Source organism: Neophocaena asiaeorientalis, unplaced genomic scaffold, assembly GCF_003031525.2.
Source record: "Neophocaena asiaeorientalis asiaeorientalis breed wild unplaced genomic scaffold, Neophocaena_asiaeorientalis_V1.1 scaffold72, whole genome shotgun sequence".
NCBI classification, from domain to species: Eukaryota; Metazoa; Chordata; class Mammalia; order Artiodactyla; family Phocoenidae; genus Neophocaena; species Neophocaena asiaeorientalis.
In genome coordinates this window covers 2,918,410-2,936,798 of record NW_020185336.1, presented here as the reverse complement: position 1 = coordinate 2,936,798, position 18,389 = coordinate 2,918,410, and the positions used below count along the sequence as shown (strand labels likewise).

General features: G+C 36.8%; 1 pseudogene; it reads right to left on the bottom strand.

Moving 5' to 3' along the window:
- Positions 1-587: 587 nt before the first annotated feature.
- On the bottom strand, positions 588-1,279 carry LOC112393577 (GTP-binding protein Di-Ras3-like; annotated as a pseudogene).
- Between the last annotated feature and the right edge of the window lie 17,110 nt (positions 1,280-18,389).

Genomic DNA, 18,389 nt, shown 5'->3' with positions numbered 1-18,389 from the left:
TTAAATGACTTAGGAAACTTAGGAAACAACTTAGAAAAGCAAGTTCTACTTTCACAATTTTCTCTGCTCCCACCCTCAATGCTCAGCTATAGAACATTCATTTACTTACCATGTTTAGTATCTCTGTCTCACAGTCAGCTGTCAGAGCTTTTGTTGCAAAAACATGCCTCTTAACAATTAAATACACAATGGGAAGATATGATCAGACATTTACAGGACTCGAAATGTTTAAGAATAATACACAATAATAGGATTACAAGAAGGGCAGTGACATCTTTCAATTCATTTTGCTATTTCCATTCTCTTTTTTAAACATTAATCTCTAAAGTCTGTCCAAGTCCCATCCTTTAAAATGCATCCTGTTCCTTTTCCTCTCCTCCTCCAATGTCCATATTTTAACAATTGGAGTCCTCTTGCCTGGGAAAAAGAAAAGTTACTAACTCACAAGGGACATTTATTGACATCTAACTGTTACAACCCAAACGACAGCACAAAAGTCAGTCATGTACAGGTGACACAGCACAATGGGGTCTGTCCATGTTTTCGGCACACTGAAGAAGAGGGTCGGGCTCCTTAAGGCTCAGGGTTCACGTGATGATGCACTTGACCACCAGCTTCTCCGTGGTCTTGGGGATCTGGGATTTCTTTTAGGGAGGCTGGGCGCCGGTGGCAGCGGCGGGCTTCTTCTCGAAGTTTATCAGAATCTAGAACAGCTCCTGCACATTGATATTCATCTTGGCGGAGGTCTCCAAGAAGGCACAATTCCACTCTGACGCGTAGGCAGCACCTTCCTTCTCACTCACCTCCCGGTGGCTCTCATCGCACTTGTTGCCCACCAGGATGATGGCGCACTTTTGCGGGCTGTTGCCTTTGAGTTGACCGATCAGCTCATCAAGGGGCTTTAGCTTCTCCAGGGTTTGCTTCTTGGTGACGGAGTAGACCAGGATGAAGGCATGACCCTGGCAATGGCGAGGCATTGCAGGCCCCGGTAGCGGCGGCCGCAGGTGGTGTCGGTGGTGAGTAGCGCGCCCACCGTGTGGCTGCAGCCCAGCGCCTGGAAGTGGGTATCTTCGATGGTCGGCAGATACCCCTCACGAAAGTTGCCGCGCACGCACCTCTGCACCAGTGCGCTCTTGCCCATGCCGGCCGAGCCGACCACCACCACGCGGAAATCTCTGCTCCTCCTCTGGGGCAGGCAGGTACGGATGAAGGTCAAGGTAGGCAGAGGCCGCAGCCGCTTTATCAGCCGTTCGTTGAGGCCAAAGCAGGAGCTGCCCATTGTCGGGTATTGGCGGGGAGATGCGTGCACACCTTCTCTGGCACTTGGCCAGCAGTGAGGGATACCTCATAAAGAAAGGAGGGCACCAGATAAAACTCCAACAGCCCCTAGCCCACACATATCCTGCAGTATTTTCTCTTTTCTCCATCCAAGGCTGATCTGTGTATTTATTTTTAAAGAAGGGTAATCTGAGATATAAATACAGAAAATCTCTAATAAGGTTTATTTTTAAATAAATGTAATTTAAGGTGTATTTATATGTTTTTTCAGATACATTTATGTTTTCATATATATACATATGCATCCATGTATGCATATATACAGACATATGTAAACATATTAAAATTTTATGAACTGCAAATTACATTGCTTTTCTAGGAAGCCACAATAACTTGTTTCTTAAGTAAAAAAATATGTTTTATTTTTCTTTAAGGAGGTTATATGTGTCCAATGAAGTAATTCTAGTATTAGGTAGAATCAGGGATCTAGAGTCTTTACAAATCAGATGAATTTTAGTTTTAGATTTAGCTGTTACCTGGAACATCTAGAGAAAAATCAATTAATGCCTTAAATTTCCAACTTTTTAAGAGTAACAAAATGTTAGCTATTTATCAGTTCTCTGTGATATAACTTTGAGGACAGTGACAGTGACAGCAGTCCTATCTTTTAGTAATTAAAGAAAAAAAAGGATAAAATATCAGTTGTCGAAGGAACAGATGTTTGCAATCCATTAACATCCATTAATTCACTGTAGAATCAGAAATTTATAATAAAATGAATCCTAGGCCAAATTATGAAGCTGGGTATTATTACAATCAGCAGTTCTCAAAATTCCCCTATGTAGTCCTTTTCACAGAGATTCCTGATGCCTTTCCTAGTTCCCCTCCTCTGTCCTCCCCATTTATTCAGTTAATTCAATCACTATAAAAAGGCATGTATAAGATAATATCTCTACATTTTCTAGGATGTTTTCAGCTTAAAGTAACAGAAAAGAGAACTGAAAGTGGCCTAATCAATAAGGACATTTATTATTTCACATAACAAAATGTCCAAAGGGATGTCACCTCCAAGTTTCATTGGTCATCTCATTCATTGGTCATCCCATTCATTGGTCATTAGCAATCTAAGATCTGTCTTGTGCTGGCCACCAAAATAATTTTAATGGTAAAATCAAATTGTAAAATATATTTATTTACACATATTTTCTATCTTGCTATACAATTAAGGAAATCATATTTCAATCAATATGCAAGGATGTAATTCTTTCTCACTTTTCTTTGGTCTAAATGCTTCTCACTGTCAAGAAATATTCCAAGATAGATGATGGGAAGCAGCAGATTTAACACATGTTAATTGGTGATTCTATGATTCTAGATACTAATTATACCTATTTTTGCTGTGTTGAGACAGGATAGAGGTGCTGACGGAGTTGGGGAATTGTAGGATGGTGGGCAGCACCAAAACTGGAAGAACTCTGACATTTATCCCTACAAAATATGTCCAGTAAAGGGTATTTTAAGGGGGTAGTTCTGCAGTCAACTCTAATAAGAGAGAAAATCAGAAAGTGGTGAGAATGTGGTCATGATACGGAGTTCTTATTTCTTAGCAAGGTCAGGCACAAGTATCTGGAAATCTTGGTTAGAAAAATGCATTGAAAATGTCATGCAGTATATGTTGGACTCCTCACATGAGCAACCTACTTTCCTGGATCACAATTAAATACTCCAGAGTGTAAAACTCATATAGAATCAGAAAAGACCCCCAATAGCCAAAGCAATCTTGAGAAGGAAGAACAAAACTGTAGGCATCACACTTCCTGATTTCAAACCATATTACAAAGCTTTGGTAGTCAAAACAGTATGATGTTGGAATAAAAACAGGGACATAAATCAATGGAACAGAATAGAGAGCCCAGAAATAAACTCACACATATATGGTCAATTAATTTTCAACAAAGGCACCAAGAATATAAAATGGAAAAAGGATAATCTCTTCATTAAATGGTGTTGGGAAAACTGGATATTCACATGTAAAAGAATGAAACTGGACCTTACATCATATACAAAAATCAAGTCAAAATGGATTAAAGACTTGGACATGAGACCAAAACCCATAAAACTCCTAAGAAAAAACATAGGGAAAAACCTCCTTGACATTAGTCTTGGCAGTGACTTTTTGGATCTGACAGCAAAAACAAAGGCAACAAAAGCAAAAATAAACAAGTGGTACTATACCAACCAAAATGCTTTTGTACAGCAAAGGAAACCATTAACAAAATGAAAAGGCAACCTATGCAAAGAGAAAAAATATTTGCAAACCACAAATCTAATAAGGGATTAATATTTCAAATTATACAAGGAATTCATACAACTCAGTAGCAAAAAACAACTCAGTTTAGAAGTGGGCAAAGGACTTAAATTAGGCAGTTTTCCAAAGAAGACATACAAATGGCCAACAGGATTTTTGGTGACTTTGAAGCTCGGGAGATCCTGGCCCAGCTGAGGACATCAGATCCCATTGTCCTCCCAGCTCTTTGTCCCCCACCCCCCAAGCCCCTTAATAAAATGGTTTGATCCAAAAACAAAACAAAACAAAAAGCAAATGGGCAGCTGGTGCTCAACATCACTAACCATCAGGGAAATGCAAATAAAAACTACAGTGAGATATCACCTCACACCTGTTAGGATGTGTATTATCAAAATGACAAGAGATAACAAATGCTGGCGAGGATATGGAGAAGAGGGAACCCTGTGCCCTGTTAGTGGGAACGTAAATTGGTGCAGCCACTATGGAAAACAGAATGGAGGTTCCTCAAGAAATTAAAAACAGAACTACCATATGATCCAGCAATCCCACTTCTGGGTATATATCCAAAGGAAATAAAATAATTATCTGAAGAGGTATCTTTACTCCTATGTTCATTGCAGCATTATTCACTATATCCAAGGTTTTGAAACAACCTAAGCTATTGACAGATGAATAAAGAAAATATAGATGCCATTATATATATATATAATAGAATATTATTTAGCTTTATAAAAGGAGGCAATCCTGTTATTTGTGATAACATGGATGAAGTAAACCTGGAGGATATCATGCTAATTGAAATAAGCCAGACAGAGAAAGACAAATACTTCATTCTATCACTTATATGGGGAATCTAAAAGAAAGAGAGAGTGAGAAAGACAGAAAGAAAAAATGAAAGAAAAAGGAAGGAGGGAGGGAGGAAGAGAGGAAGGAAGGAAGCAAGGAAGGAAGGAAGGAGGGAAGGAAGGGACAAACTCATAGAAACAAAGAGCAGAATAGTAGTTGCCAGGGGCTGGGAGCAGTGCGGGGAAGGTGGAGTGGTTGGTAAAAGATACAAACTCTCAGTTATAAGATGAATAAGGCCTGAGAATCTAATGTATAACATGGTGATTACCATTGATAGCACTGTATTGTATAATTGAAATTCCCTGAAAGAAGAATTTACGTTTTCTCACCAAAAAAAAAAAAAAAAAAACCCAGATAAGTAGATATGTGAGGCGATGGATATATTTTTATGGGATTTCTTTCACAATGTATACATATATCAAATAGACACATTAGACACTTTGAAGATATTGCAATTGCAATTTTATTTGTCAGTTTTACCTCAATAAAGCTAAAAAAAAATAGTCCACAGTAAACCAAACCTGGAATGTCCAGAGCTCTCTTGACAAGCTCTGTCAAGAAATGTAGATATCCAGATAGTTATTCTTCTGATTGATAATGGAAATGTTTATTTTTATTTGTGTTTCTGACAATCAACTTTCTACTTTGGTAAACGACTTTACTTATTTGGCTCTATCTGCCTGTGGATATTCATTCCCCCAGCCAGCCACAAAGGAACAACTATGCATGAATACATTTCTATGTTGAAAAATTACATCATTTGCTAAAAATGCTGCTTTCAGACACATCAAGAAAAGAAAAAAGTGAATTGGAAGACATTAGTAAACCTTTAAGTCAACAATTTAATGTGATAAATCCATTGATAAGCCATTGGATCATGTATAAATAAAGGTGACAGAGGAGAAAAGTAAATATGGCAAGATGAACAAAGAAAGAAAGGTTTAGCATAGAGAATTTTGTTAGCAAGCTCTTCTTTTAAGACATCTTAAAACACTTAATGGCCTTGACCTGCATCAGTACCTTGGCTCTACTTTTCTGTTCCTTTCTCATGTCTATGTACGATCCATGCTTTTTCTTCTATTTACATATCTAGTGCTATGGCATGGAAAGGAATCTTCTCCAGGGGCCAAAGAACTGCTGTGGTTCACAGTAGACCTTGATTCTGCTTCTAGCTCCTCTATTCATACTGGAGATATTATTCCAATGCTGATTCAGATTTCTCTTAAAAATGCAGTGAAGCTAAAATGTTTCAAACATCATAGTGCTATTGCTGTTTTTGGTAACAGTGCTAATAGTTGTGCAGGTAATGCTACTGTATTGTGTCATCTCCTTATAATGTAGTTTGTTAAAAGTTGGAGTTCAACCTGATATATGTCCATGGCTTTAGTTTCTCCAATAAGATTTAAACAGAAGGACCTCATTATACACCAGTCTCATTTCTAAGACCAATTCACATCATGGAGTCTGAAGGCTATTATATGGGAGGCTCCATGTTATTAGTAGATCATTTATCACTGGGGTAAAAGTAATTACGAGGCATCTTATTAATCCTTCCAACATTTATGAGATATTTGTTATGAGTTATTAGCAATGAACAATGAATAAATGAGCTTTTGACAAAAACATGAAAAACCTTCCAACTTTTATCTCTTTCTTCTAACATCTTGAGGTTTTGCTGTCACTGGCTGATGTGGAGGTAACCTATTTACACAGAATCAAACTTGTTGACATTTAAGTGTTAAAAAAAACACGATCTAAGCAGTAGAAAGAATACAGGAATGACATTCACAGATATTTCCAGCTGTCAACAAGTCAGGTTTCTTACTAACTGTAAGCCCTTGAAGTATTATGTTCTTTGGACAGAGTGAGAAATACTGTTACTTCAGGTGTTTTTTGTTTTTATTTTTTTTGTATCCATATAGTTGTCTGTACTAATTAGCAAAATATCATGAGTCTTTCTACTTCTCCCATCTCTGATGTGCCTGATTCTCCTTTTAAACAATAGCAGAAAAGAATTTCTCATGCATTTGGCAGAAAAATGGAATAGACTGATCATTCACACAAAACCAAGGAAGGATACCACCATCCCATAAGAAAGAATTTAATTAAAGATATATTTTTAGTAAGTAGGTAAGTAGTAGCACGAACTGTAAAATATTCTTAAATATAACCATGGGAACAAAAGATTAAACAGGAGCACCACATTCCTTTTATCTTCTTGAAGAAAATGTAACTTCTCATGTGAACATTGAATGAAGAAACCCTCACTGTAAAGCACCCACCTTATGTAAGTGACCAATCTGTTACTGGGATGAGTGGGACTGTATCTCTCCATCTCCTTGCTTCTCCTTTTCTAAGATGATTTAAAGGCAAAAAAGGCAAGACGTGCAGAGGAGTTAATACCACATCCCTCTTTCTTCTAAGTACTAACTTTACTGAGAAAGGGGTCCCTACCCTATCCATTTAATTATCATTGTGGGAAGGGATGCAATTACTTGCTAAAAAGAAAATTGTACAATATAGTGATTAAGCATGTTGAGCTAACCAGCCCAATCTCTGGTCTTAGCTCCACCACTTACTAATTGTATAACCTTGGCAAACTTGTTGATTTTCTGTTGCCTCAGTTTTCACATCTGTAAAATGAGGGTTATAAAAGCACCTACTCTGTGGTTCTTGTGGGGATTAGATGTATTAATATGTAAAGCACTAAGAACAATATCTGGTGCGTATTAATCACGATTTTGCTTACTACTCCTGCTATTCCTTTCTTGTCCTTGTCTCACCCTTCTAACTGCTTCAAATAATTTTGGAAGGTGTCAACTTCCAGATTTTTGAAGAAGTTAATCAATGGTGTGATTGTGTGTCACCCTGGAAACTCGAAAGAGATAGGTTTAAGACCAGAGATACGATATATTGTTTTATGGAGGATTTAGCACTTTGAGGATGCCTGTGATTGGAGGACTTCTGAGTAATTCCCGACACTCCAAATCTCTCTTTTACTATCTATTGGAGTATGAGTTACCTATACACGTGCTAATATGTGCATGGTGCAGTAAATTTCTCCAAAACTTAGCAACTTAAAACACCATTTTTTAAATCTTTCAATTTCTGTGGGCGTAGCTTAGCTGAGTGCTTCTGACTCAAGCTCCCTAATGAATCTATAGTCTGTTAGCAGGGCTGTGGTCTCATCTGAAGGCACGACCAGGGAGGGATCTACTTCTTAGCTCACTTACATGGTCAGCTACAATTTCTCAAGGCAGTCCTTTGGAAAGACCTATGTGTAAGTACCCAAGGCTTTCTGACAACCACATTCACTTTATAGGTCAAAGTAAAGAAGTTCCAATTGAATATTAGGCTTTTATGTTCTTCAGGCCATTCTATGACTGAAATTTGTCCTGTGATAATTCACACTGACTGGCACTCATCAGGGAACTGACTGGTTAGTCTGTCTTCATTCGTCCTCTCATCTTTCTTCCTCATCTACTTCCCTCAAGCACCAAATTTATCTCACTATGCACAGCAACTAAACAATCTCCAGTGGTTATTTCCATTCTGACCACTGCATAACCCACTTCATTAATATGCTCTGTAAGATCAGAAGATCTTGTATTTAATAGAACTCTCCCCCACTGGAAAACCATTATTGTTTTAAATAGCACTTATTTTTCTTTCCAGTATGTTCAAATTTACTTAAGGTTTTTAAGTTCTTGTTAGGTTTTACCTTTGGGATTTCTGTGGTTCTAGAGCTGAGAAAGTTGGGTGTGAGCTGCTTCAGTTTTTAATTGTTATAAAGAGTTTTAACTAAGCTGCCTATCCCCTGTCTGTTTATAATGTTGTAGAGCTGCAAACATAAGGTTTCTTAAGTTTTTATTTTTGCAAAATGTTCTTGTCAATTTCATGTCTCCAAAACACTTAAAATGTGAACAACTGAGTTTATATCAGACACATGATTTTGAAGACAAGTAGGATGAACAAGAATTAAAGAGAATTTCCTGATGTTTTGTCATATTCTCTGGGCTCCTTTAGTTATATATGTGTAGGTACTCTCAGCCTTTATTGTTCTTTTTATCCTAACCATTGTCCTTTGTGGCTAAAGTTGTAATTTTTGTCAACTTCTCTCTTTTAATTAATTTATTGTTTCGTTAAGTTTAAAATATATAGTGTCTCTTTCAGTACTGTAATTGCAAATTGGAAATTACAGTAAGAGAGTTTAACTCATTCTGCTCAAGACTTATATAACTCCACCCTACATTTAATAAATGTTTTGAGACAATATTTCTTTGTTTGGAAATTTTTACATTGCATTAAATATCCTACATATTTCAAATAACATTAATCATTACACTGCTTTTCTGAGTGCTTTTCTGAGCATAGAGATTAATGTAAACTTTTTTTTTTTTAAAATTTTATTTATTTATTTATTTTTGGCTGTGTTGGGTCTTCGTTTCTGTGCGAGGGCTTTCTCTAGTTGTGGCGAGCGGGGGCCACTCTTCATTGCGGTGCGTGGGCCTCTCACTGTCGCGGCCTCTCTTGTTGCGGAGCACAGGCTCCAGACGCGCAGGCTCAGTAGTTGTGGCTCACGGGCCCAGTCGCTCCGCGGCACGTGGGATCCTCCCGGACCAAGGCTCGAACCCGTGTCCCCTGCATTGGCAGGCGGACTCTCAACCGCTGCGCCACCAGGGAAGCCCTAATGTAAACTTTTATTTTCAGCTTTTTTAACTATCCATACTACTTTTTAAATTTATAAAGTCAAATAGATTTTATAATTCTTTTAAAAATAGGAATAATGACCTAAATTCGGCTTCCATTGTTGACACTGAACTTAATTCAAATACTAAAAATATTTTTAAATTCAAAAGGAAAAAATAAGAGCAAAGGGCAGGGTAATGTACTAAATTACCTGAGAGGAAAAAAAATTGGGGGGAATTCGTGTTCACACTAACCATTTGAAAATCAGGACAAAAGTGATGGCCTGAGCTCTTTGCCAGACAATGTCTTCTTCAGAAAATGTTAATAACATTCCATTTTTAAAGTAACTTTTTCTTTTGACAGTCACTGAACTGTACACTTAGATGGTAACCTTTAGATGCCATCAAGGAAATGTTGAGAAAGTTCTAGGTTTAATAAGAAAAAAAGATTATTATTGACACCTTTCATTCTATTTCAACCCAAAACATGGAGTAGGATTTCCATTCAGTGAAGTTCTTTCTTTACTCATTGATTTTTTTCCCCCCACTTGAAACACACCTCACTCAATGCTCCTGGATACTTTCTGGGAGCAGTGCAGAAAGGTTGGCTAGCAATAGGGTAATGTTTCTTGGATGAGGCTTATAACCCATTTTTGTATTTTCCTACTCATGGCCACAGGAAAACTGAGAATAAATATGCTGACCTAGAAGAAAAATTGAATTTAGCATCATAAGGTAATCTACCAAAACTCACTGCCCAGAAAGTAGTGTGATCAGAATTTCAACCCCCAGGTGACTTTTTGGTATACAGTGGCCAATATCATGAGCTGATTATATGCACACGTATCAACTTAGAGAGTTATTGGCAGACACCGGAATAGCTCACAGATTTGAAACAAGAGGACCTTAGGGACTGGAATGGAGGATGGGCCACTGCTAGAATCCTCTCCTCAGATGTCTCCTATTCCTTCTGTTTCTGCTCCTCTCTGGGTGCTAGTGTAGTGGTCACTGGCGTCTCTGGAGTCACATCTTAATAGTTCTCTAACCTGAGAGAAAGAAGAAGATTTTCACTGCCATCTCCAACATGAGCAACTTTGGAAGGACACAGAATGATACTATAACTAATAGTAGTTTATAGGCATTGTGCTCAGAACTTTATACTCTACAAAACTCCTAAGAGCAAGTTATTTTTATCTCCATTAATTTTTAACAAAAAAGAAAACAGGCTTAGAGAGGTCAGGGAACTTGCTCAAGGTCCAATCATCAGGAGGTGGTTGTGCTGCTTTTCCCAATTAAGGTAGTGTGACAAAAGAAACCCTCCCTCTAATAATTACTCCATATATACTGTTACCTATTGGCCTGACTTGGGTCTCATGCCCATCAGTGAACGAACTGCTGTGGCTAGGATGATGTTATCCTACTGGTTCAGCCTGGGTCTAGTGCCCAGACCTACAGTCAGGGGACTGAATTCTGTTACAGAAATTAACAGAAGACCACCTCAAGACTTTCCTGAGACTATAGCTGCAGTGAAAAGGGGAACTGACTAGGAACCTAGCTCTGCCAGAGCCCAGACTCTTCCCTTACCTATTCAACTTCATAATAATACTGTGTATTGCTATCTCATTCTACAGATGAGAAAATCAACATGGTGAAGTCAAAATATATCCAAATTAATGTGGCCAGAAATAGGGGGAAAGAAAACTTGATGGTAGCTCTGTCTGTTCTTTGATCCAGGTCTTGTCCACCCAGCTATTCAGCTCCATGGTGGTAGGTTATGGAGCGTTTTCATTATACTTATTTCTAAAGAGAGTTGGTCCAAAGCCCCTCACCATGCAGAGCGGTGGAAAAGTACAAGGTACAGTGGTAAAGTCAACTGTGTCTGTAGTTTCTATATTAGTTTGATAGGGTTGCTGTAACAAAGTACCACAAAGTGGGTGTCTTAAACAACAGAAATTTATTGTATCATAGTTTTGGAGGCTGGAAGTCTGAGCTTAATGTGTAAATCAGCAGAGCTGGTTTCTCCTGAAGGCTGTGAGGGAGACTGTGTTCTATGCCTCTTTCCTAGCTCCTGGTGGTCTGATCTTCGGCATTCTTCGGCTTGTAGATGCATTGCCCTGATCTCTGCCTTCACGTTCACATGATGTTTTCTCTGTGTGGGTGTATCTTTGTGTGCATGTATGTGTCCCAGTTTCCCCCTTTTATAAGCACACTGGTCATATTGGATGGGGGCTGTGGTCCACGCTATCCCAATATGACCTCAACTTAATCAACTACAGCTACTACAACCCTATGTCTAGAAAGGTCATATTTTGAGGTACTGAGGGGCTAGGACTTCAACGTATGAATTTTTTTTGGAGGGGGGGAGTGACACAATTCAACCTGTAGAGTTTCTCTGGTAAGAAAGAAACTAAAGGAAACATACATAGCTTTTCTACTAAGGAAGACTTTCATTGGCCTTTTTATTTAAGCTAAAGAAAGAAACAGTTAGAAAACTAGCCTTAGTGGGTAGTCTAGAGGAAAGTTAGGAAAATGGGGTGGGATGAAAGAAGAGAGGGATAGTCAATAAAGCGTATGGAAAGTAACAAAAGCATACTGAGGTGGCCAAGGGCATCCTTTTGAAAAGCTTTGAATCAACTAGTTGTTAATTGGTTCTGATCCAAAATGCCATTGAGATTGTAGAAAGTAGGTGGTATAGCCAAAGCAACAGGTGTGAGAAGTCAACTTTGGCCTCATTATTGAAGATTAATCATTGAAGGAGGTGGTAAAAACATTAGGAGAAAGAGAAGAAGCCAGAGATCAAAGATTAGAATGCAGAATCATTCTTGAATTCATCAGAAGGGTTAGCATCATTATGAATAACATCTTTGGAGCTACTTTTGTTCAACAAACCACTTCTGAATATTTAAAATGCAATTAGTGATTTAGTTTTTCGATATGCATTTCCTGGAAGCCAATTGGATCTAATAAGCTCTGCCCCAAAACATTTTCTTTAGAATTTATAACTAATGATGATCCATATAATGTAAACTGAAGCCTCATTACTCATGGGGTTCTTAAATGAGCTAATATATGCAACACGCTTAGAATAGTGCCTGGCACATAGCAATGATACGCAAGTGTTTACTAGTATTATTAGGTGACTTTTAAAAAATTAATTAATTTATTCATTTATTTTTGGCTGCGTTGGGTCTTTGTTGCTGCGCGTGGGTTTTCTCCAGTTGCAGCGAGTGGGGGCTACTCTTTGTTGTGGTGCTCGGGCTTCTCCTTGCAGTGGCTTCTCTTGTTGGGAAGCATGGGCTCTAGGCATGCGGGCTTCAGTAGTTGTGGCTCACAGGCTCTAGAGCGCAGGCTCAGTAGTTGTGGCGCGCGGGCTCACTTGCTCTGCGGCATGTGGGATCTTCCCGGTCCAGGGCCCGAACTCGTGTACCCTGCATTGGCAGGCAGAATCTTAACAACTGCGCCACCAGGGAAGTCCCTATTAGGTGACTTTTAATCCCTCATAGGATGAGGGAAATAGAACAAGGTGTAAATGGGCTAGAGTAGGTTTGCTCGAGCTCCTGCCACATTAATGAATTTACTTTCAGATGCTCCTCTGATTGTCACTGAGATAGTGTAGTGTTGAAAAAAAATCTCCGTATTAATGTATAAAAAATAAAAAGAAGCAGTCTTTATGCTCTCCATTCATTCATTCATTCAACATACAATTGACAAATTAGATGCTTAGTATTTTTAGCCTTCTAAAACTATTTAGTAGTGAATCACTAAAAGTTATCAAAAAACAACAAAAAATCTAATGGCATAAAACACTAGTTTGAAATGTTTTGGTAATTGAAAAGATAAAATATTGATAATTTTAATTGATATGAATTTTGAATAGATAATTTTGCATCTTGGTCAATTACCATGAGAAAGCATATTAAATAATTTTGTAATATCTAAGCTTAAGCCAATGTACTATTGTGATATAATGTATATTACATATAGGTATGTGTAAGTTCTTAGGGCTGTACTGTAATTCATAAGGAGGTTGCAAATGAAGTATAAGGCACGTTTCCTGTTATTGATATTAATCACTTTTAGCATTCTTGTGTAATGATTTTACTGCAAGTTTTATATCAAGCCTCAAATACTCATTTGTATAATTTTAGTATAATTTTGTGTTCTTTGTCCATCTTAGGTGCTCAGTGAATATTGTTAATATTGCTACGTTTGTTTTTTACGTAGTTATAGATCTCTACAGTTTAACCATTAATGTGTATATTTTAAAGACATCTTTAAAAGTCTGTGTACCAAGGCATCCAACACTTATAAAGTCATACCCACAAGAATTATTACTAAATCTATGTTACATTTCTCTGCCTCTTTATACCTGATTTTATATGGTGGCCTCTATAAGTGTCCAAAACTAATATTGAGATCCTGCAGTAGTTTTCCGCATGGCTATACATTGGAATCACCTGAGATACTTAAATTTTTCTACGATGAATGGGGTCCATCTCAGACCAAATTGAGTCAGAATCTCTGACAAACAGCCCTATTCATTGGCATGTTTAGCAGTTTTGTGGTATAAATATTATCCTGCTTTTAAGAGTAAATAATGTATAATATGAAAGACTTGAACATTCAAATATAAGGTGGCTTACTTATGTGAGGGATACATTTTGGCAAAATTTTTTACTTTCTGTACTTTAGGCATATATGGCAACAAAGCAGTTCTTTGGTACAGTGCGGAATATAGGAAGTCATAAAACTAATGAACCTACAATCAAGTCAAAGAAAAATGTATCAACCAGCACAAAAGTATAAATTCTTAGGCCAATTTGCTCTTCCACTGCCATTTGTGCTCTCTCTCTCTTCTCTTTCTCCCTTTCTCTTTCTCTATTTGACTCTGACTTTTGCTACCACAGCAAGAAAAACTGAATCTGATATTCTGTTCTTTTTGCTAGTGCTAACCAGTATTAACACGGATATTGTGAACTGATGCTGGGGAGTGTTACTTCCCTGCCACTGGAAGAAATCCAAGCGAGAACACATTAAAATAATGTACATTAATTAATCACTTTTATTTTTTCATTGAAAACTTGCATACTTTTATATGTTTGAATATATGTCTTAAAAGTTAGCTACAAAGTACTGTTTGGGTTTTTATTTATTTGAGCTTATATTTTCTTTACTAGTGCAATACAGTGGACTTTTCTTCCATTTTTTTACTGGCAGCTTTTTAAAAAATATATCTTTTTGACTGAATAATATGTTTTTAACAGCTTTTGGTTCAGGCCTTAAAAAATTTAATACCTAGGCAAAAATCAGTTAAAGTAAACGTTGCTTTGAAAACACCTTTATCTACAAAGTAGAGTGCACATGGCTTCATGTACCTATAAAATAGTGGTGTGGGGATAATTTCTATGGAATATATGTATATTTCAGCATTATTTTAAATGCTCTCAAGACTGAGGATATAGCAGGAGAAAAAGCAGGTGGAATCCCCTACACATTTAAAAATTGTTTTCCTCCTTCCTTCCTTAGCATCGATTTCTAAATTAATGTGAACTACATGAGTTTATGAGAAAACTCCATAGTATTCTAATTTCCTTAATTGCATTCTGTAAACACAGGAGCAAAGTGGATGGAAAACTAGCTACTGTAATACTCTTACTGCAAAAAAATATAGAAGTGTCATCTCATTTTCCTTGATTTCATAAGTTAGTACTTAAAGGTGTCAGCAAAACCCGTGTCACTAAAGTATATACTTAGAATGTTAAATGGCCAAGAAGAAGGCTTGTACTTACTCAGTTAAAAGTCTGGATGATATTTTTAGTCAATATATTTTTTTCTAGCATCTTGAAAGCAAAGCTTTTCTCGGCTGCCAAGGTCCATCTGCTTGTTAGTTCATTAATAGAAACTGTTCCTAATAGCATAAAGCTAATAGAACCATGAAGTGGAAATGCAAACAGCCCCTGTAATTCTAACTTAGAACGACACCATGCTCTCTGACTAGACAGGAAGAACTCTATTAAATATCTCTTTTAACCACCAAGGAGTGAATAAATTCAATCTCCCTTAGGTTTAAAGCAGCTTTACTCCAAAAAAAATGGGCCTTCCGCATTGATTCCTAGGAAAGGAAAACTCCCAAAATTCCTCTTGTAACTCTTTCAGAATGTTTGAAATTTAATAGTAGGCAAATCATTTACTTTCAAAAAATACAAATAAGTTTAAAATGCTGCTATTTCAGAACAGTAACTTTTGCTGTAAATTAATAGGTAGGTCCAGATTTTGGGGGAAGGGAGCCATGAGTTTCTATTTCCCTACTGGAAAAAATCTAGGGTAAAGCACTAATAAAAGACCTGGAGACTCTCTTTAGTACTTTTTGAGGCTTTTTCTTTTTTAAGTTCTTAAAACTTGGTATCCCTGAGACCTACCTTGATATTGCCTCCATTTCTTTCGTCAGAAGTCCCAAGGACCTCCAAACATCTAAGGAAAAGGTAATAGTGGCTCTCTCTTCTCAACTCTGGGAATAATATTATTCTTCTCCCCTTCATTTAGGCCAATCTTGCCAGGGCAGTTTCCAAACTTCATTGTTCAATCAATTTTGCATTTCTATGGTGAATCTTTTCTTTCTGTACTCATCATTCCTTTCACTGCATTCAGTTTAGTTTCCAAAGATAATCCTTGGGAAGGGTGGAGATGGGAGTTGGTGAGAATGGGGAGAAGGAGGGATGTTCTGTGGAAAGAGTCTGCGCTTTGGGATCAAACTGTCCTGGGTTTGAATCCCTGCTCCTAAAACACTGTTTAACTAGGAGACTTTGGACAAATTACTTATTCTCTGAGAGTCTCAATCTCTGGACAGTAAAAAAGGAGGTGATGGTGATCTCATTGCTTCTCTCAGAGGTGGTAAGAAGGTAGCAGTGAGAGTAAAATCCTAGGCATCTCTCTTTTTCATTTCATCTTTAATGAATCTGAAGTCCTTTCCCCCTAATATCTCCCCTCACTTTACCTCAAAATTTACTTAAATCTGACCTCCACCAAGTCTTAGCCCAGGATCCTTTCCAACATTTTGGTTTCTATAATTTATTTTTCCTCTTGGAGGGTATGCTCCAAGAATGAACTCTTGAAATACTGTTCTCATTAGAGGGTATTTATGCTTTACTATAGGAAATTTCACAAAAGTGCACACATAAATTTGCTAGTTTCAGCTCAAGAGTAGAGATTTTAACAAGATTTTCAAGAAGTATTATAAAAAACTGGTTGAGTATGGTCTCTGAAGATTTTTTGATTAGTGAAGGTGATCTAGTTCCTTAATTACCACCTTCAATTTCTGTAACTGTAAAACAGGGATTACAATAGTATCTAAAACAAAGTTGTTGCAAGACTTAAAAAAATAAAATTATATGTAAAGTACTGTAACAGTCCTTGGTGGGCTAGCTTTTACTGTTTTTACTTAGTATAATTTAATATGAGGTAAATTAATTTGGGTCTAGAACCAGATTTGACTGACAAGTTAGAAATTCTCTCTAGCATAAATGTACTCAGTTTAGTAAAAAAATTCATCTTATCCATAGACTGTGTGTCTAGGTAGATTTCTGTTTGCTTACTCACTCTACTTGGCTACAGCATTTAAATTGGAAGGAGGAACAAAAGTCAACTCTTTTTTTTTTTGTATTAGAAATAATTGGGAAGTGAATTTAAAAATAAGATTCCATTTTAAATAGTGACAAACTACATAAAATACATTGGAATAACTCTAACAAAAGATGTGCAAGTACTATAAGGAAAACTTTAAATTACTGCAGAGAGAGGTTAAAAAAGACCAAGTAAATGGAGATGTAAACTATGTTAATTGATTGGAAGACTGACTCTTATTAAGATGGTGATTGATTTAACACAATACCAATCAAAAACGTAAAAATTGACAAATTATTTTAAAAGTTATATGGAAATGCAAATGATCCCAAACAGCAAATAACATTTAAAAGAACAAGAATGGAGGACTAATACCACTTGATTTCAAGACTTTTAAAGCTACAATAATCAAGGTGGTTTCTGATTTGCTAACAGATGAGCGTATAGATCAATGGAACTCAGTAAGTTATCTAAAAATAAACCTACACATATGTGGTCAATTGATTGTCAATAAAGTTGCCCAGGCAATTCCAGGGAGAAAGAAGAGTCTTCTTTACAAATGGCTCTGGTAAACTAGATATTCATGAGAAAAAAAATCAACCTTTACCTCACACCATACACAAAAAATTAATTTTATATGGATTATAGACCTAAAATCTTCTAGGAGAAAACATAAGAAAAGGACTTTGTGACCTTGGATTAAGCAAGGATTTCTTTGTTTAGGGCACACAAAAAATGAAATCATTAAATTAAATTTTATCAGTGTTAAAAAATCCCTTTTATTTCTCTACAAAGAAAACAGACAAAAGACACCAAAACTGGGAGAAAATTTGCAACAAAAAGAGAAAGGATTTGTATCCAGAATACACAAAAATACTCTTACAACTCACTGATAAGACAAACAACCCAATAAAAATCAATGGGCAAGACATTTGATCATAAATTTCACCAAAGAAGATATATGATGGGAAATAAGTACAGAGATGCTTATCAGTATTATTCATCAGGTAATGCAACTAAACCAAGTTACCCTTTCAAGAATGTTGATAAAATACTGACCATGGTAAAAATGTGGAAGAATGGAAATTTTGATACACTGCTGGTGGAAATGTAAAATAGTAAAACCATGTTGGAGAATAGTGTAGCAGTTTTCTTTATATATTTCTTAAAATACTACCATATAGTTCAGTCACTTCATTCCTAGGTTTTTACGTAAAGGATTGAAAACATATACCCATGCAAAAACTTGTACACAAATGTTCATAGTAGCTTTATATGTAATAACCAAAAACTGGAAATAAACCAGAAGTACAGCAATAGGTGAATGGGTCAACAGATGGTGGTATAACAATACAATGGGATACTCTTCACTAGTAAAAAGGAACAAATTACAGATGTGTGCAACCCCATGGATGAGCCTGAAAAATCATTTGGCTGAGTGAAAGAAGTTAGATACAAAATGTACATGTAAACTAATCTAGAGTGATAGAAAGCAGATTAGTGGTTGTTTGGGGACAGGGGTATAGAGAAGGATAGACTGCAAAGGAAGCATAGGGAAACCTTGTGATGTTATGGAAGCATTCAGTATTTTTCTTGCAGTGGTAGTTTCATGGATCAAACTTATCCAATTGAACACTTTTAATATGTGC